The sequence below is a fragment of the Talpa europaea genome, assembly GCF_964194135.1.
Source record: "Talpa europaea genome assembly, chromosome: 4".
Classification (NCBI taxonomy): domain Eukaryota; kingdom Metazoa; phylum Chordata; class Mammalia; order Eulipotyphla; family Talpidae; genus Talpa; species Talpa europaea.
Genome location: NC_140070.1, coordinates 140,299,298 through 140,303,108, shown reverse-complemented (window position 1 = coordinate 140,303,108; position 3,811 = coordinate 140,299,298).

Here is a 3,811-nt window from a genome sequence, read left to right as displayed (position 1 = left end):
CTGAATAGGCTGCCTCGCAGTAGCAGACCCACAAGTCCCCACTGGAAGGTGCTTTAGACTTGGGGCAGGCTTTGGGGCCTTGCTCTGGGCCAATTCTGCTTGGGTGGACTTTTACCCATGAGGGGACGGGTAACTTTGGGTGCTTGATTTAGAAACCAGATTCTTTGCCTTTCCTGTATTTTTCCTAATTGTAATAAAGTTCCTGAAAGGTCAATGCAGGGGCCAGGAATGAGGAAGCCCACACAGAAAATAACAAGATGTCCCTGACACCAGGACCACTGATACCATCAAACCTAAACTGAAGCCATAAACAGGAGAATACAACTCGGCTCCACCCAAATCAACTTTGTTCCCCCTAAACTTGTTTCCCCGCTACCAACCCAGTTTTCCTGCCTGACCTCTCCTCACCCTATAAAAGAGACATCTCTCCTCACAATGGGCGCGGCCTCACGGACCCCCACCTTGGGTCCGTGAGGTCCGCCTGGGGCGCAATAAATTTTCCTTTCCTTTGAGAAATTTAGCCTGGCTCTCCTTTTCTTTACCTTGCTGAACCTTTGTAGGGTAAAGAAAATGTCAAGCTTTTCTGCCCTTCCACCATCAGGATAGATGATGGATCCTTGTCCTGAATGCATGCCTGATGGCGGGCACCTGGAGTAGGGTGTGGGCATAGGTAGATGGGATTCAGCTGAGCTAAGACTGTGCTTTTTAAGGGCGGCATCACGGGGACGCCAGCAGCAGCAGTAGAAGCCGAAGCCGAAAGAGAAGCTGAGAAGCAGCAGAACGAACTCCAGAGAGCTCAGATAGAGTGAAGACTTGCTGGGGCAGGCCTCCCAGCCCCCCCAGCCAGCACCCCTGCCTGCCATATGCCTGGTGAAACCCCAATAAAAAACCTGCAAAACCACTGAGGACTCTGATTCCTCCTTTACCCGGTCTGCATGGGATCAGAAAACCTGCACTGTGTCCTGTCCTGCCTTTACAACCTTTCAGTTCCTTCCCATTTAAGTCTCATATGTTTTGTGTTGTTGCTGCGAGTGGCAGAACCTATTTAGAGCAGGCAGGTTTGTGGGGTCTGGGCTGCCCCTCTCCCTGTACATCTGGAGCAGCTACTCTCCCGCCCAGGCATCCTTTGAGGGGAGATCAAGGGCCCATGGGCTCCACCCCCCGCACAGGAAAGGGACCCTGGAAAAACAGACCAGCATGAAATCACCGAGCTATAGGGACGGACACGGGGGCCTAACTAGTACCACATTACTAGGGTAGCCAGATCAAGTGCAGGACATTCAGTTACATGTGATTTTCAAATAAATGAATATTTTAAGTATGTCCTCAATATTGCATGGGACATAAACTGTTTGAAATTACAGATGGGGCACTGGGATGTGTTTATGTGGTAAAATATACCAGCTAGATTCCAAAGAGGGAACAATATACTTGTATACTAAAAAAAAAATCACATAATCACCTCTAAGTAAAATATCAGAGTTTTCGAAGCATTATACAATAAAAAAATGTTTAGTCTAAGTATATTCCATGCAATCTTTTGGACATGCTTAAAAATTATTGAGTTTAGGGCCTCCCTGGTGGTGCAAGGGGTTAAGCACCACACTATGAAGCAATCCGCAGCCTCTGCAGCACGAGCTCGATGCCTGGCTGGCCAGGGAGCTACCCACATGGCGCAGCGGACCTCTCCTCCTGTCTCGCCCACTGCTCCCCTCAGCAGTGTATTTCAGTCAGTCTGCCTGTTCTGTTCCCCGCTCTGTCTCTGGTGGATCCTCTCACCCCCTCCCCACATCTCTGGCCTGTACCCCAGCTCTTATATGCATAAATAAATCTTTAAAAAATAAATAAAAATTATTCAGTTTACCTGAATTTAAAATTTAATTCACTTTGAACTGGGTGGGTGTCCTGTATTTTCATTTGCTAAATCTAACAACTTTAAGGATATGTAATCTTCAGTCACACGCTGCCTTCACATTTTCTCCCGACACAGCCATTATTTCTAAAACACAACCAGTTGGGAACCTAAACTGAGTGACTGCGCCCCCTAGCGGTAGACCCAGTCAATGTTTGTACCTTCCGCGTCCCACTTGATCACTTACCTTAAACACAGTGTCAGCTACAGTGGTGAAGAGACCTTGCTTCCCTAGAACTTGCCATTTAGAAGAAGGGTATGTTGGAGTGTGCCAGACAAACGTGCAGGTACAGATGGGCGCCGAGACAGCTTGGACGTGGGTAGTGGTGGAGGTCTTTTAGGAAGATTCCAGAGTGGAGGATGTATCCTTACTCTCTAGAACTCACAATCACCTCTCTAAGGAAAATTCCAGTGCAGCGAAGCATTATGAAGTTTGTGAATAGACTATAGAGACATTTATACAAATAGGCACTAAGTTATGTTATATATTTAAGGACTAATTCCAATCTTTTGCAAAAATGGACATTCTTCTGAAGAGATGGGGAAAATGTTTTCTTTTTCCTTCGCTCACTCTCCCCTTGGTAACTTCTGGTGGACCCACGCCATTTAAAACAAGGGGATGAGTGGTGAGTCACTCTACAAAATGTTTAATTCAGGCAGCCATTGAGGTCTAATATTTTTTATTTACTTCTTCCCCAAGGCCTTTTTCCCTTGTAACATCTACTCTGCCTACTCTTCCTTTGCTTTGCCCTCATCAGTTACTCCTCCATCCACAAGTGTCCTCTGCTAGAACGTGAGTTCCAGGGGGGACAGAGGCAGGAAGGGCAGGAAACCGGCATATCCTTCACAGGAAAGACATACGTAACCCTTGCTTCCTGCCTAATTTACCCTTGGAGAGCTAGAAACATCCACCACAAATACCTGCCTTTACGTATATGGCCCACAAGTAATCCTGTTAAGTAATCCTGTGATTACTGAACCCAAAATGAAAAGACAGCCAAAGGGAAAAGGTAGTGAGGAAAGCCTGGATGTGAGTGACATTTGTCGCGGCAGCTGGGCGGTCTCACAGTTTCTGGGGATCAGAGATGAGTTATTCACTTTTGTAGGGTAAGGAAAAATGTCAGCCTTTTCTGCCCTCCCGCCATCAGGATAGATGATGGATCCTTGCGGTCCTGAATGCAGGCCTGATGGCGGGCACCTGGAGCAGGGTATGGGCAGAGGTGGATGGGATTCACCTGGGCTGAGACTGGACTTTTAAGGGCGGCATCACAGGGACGCTAGGAGAAGCCGAAAGAGAAGCCGAGAGAAAAGCAGAGAAACAGAAGCAGAGATCACCGGAGAGCCCAGATAGAGTGAGGATTTGCTGGGGGTTGGGGGGACTGCCAGCCTCCCGGCACCCCAGCACCCCTGCCTGCTGTATGCCTGGTGAACCCCAATAAAAAACCTGCAAAACCCCTGAGGGCTCCAGAACTCCTCCTTTACCCGGTCTGCATGGGATCCTAGAAAACCTGCTCAGTGGCCATTCCTGGCCTCTACAACTTTCTTGCCCATTTTGAAAAAAAATTGAGGACTCAGTAAAAACACAAACATAGAAAGGTTCCCAGGCTAAATGTTGTTGGGGTGCAGGGGGTAATCCCCCACCCCTCTGGATTCTTGGGAAGAGTCATCAAAACAGGATCAAATGGGTAAGCAAAGGAAAAAATCCATTTAATCGTGTGCACATGGAGAACTGCCCGTCGCCAGGGCCAGCGTGAACTCGAGCACAGCCCTGCGCTCGAGGATGCGGTGCATCGGGGAGGGGGAGACTTCCCGGGACAGCAGGAGGGGAGCGGCTCCACGTTCACTCTGAGAGTAAGAAGAGATTCTCAGACAAATCCAGAGGTAGCTGGACGACACCCC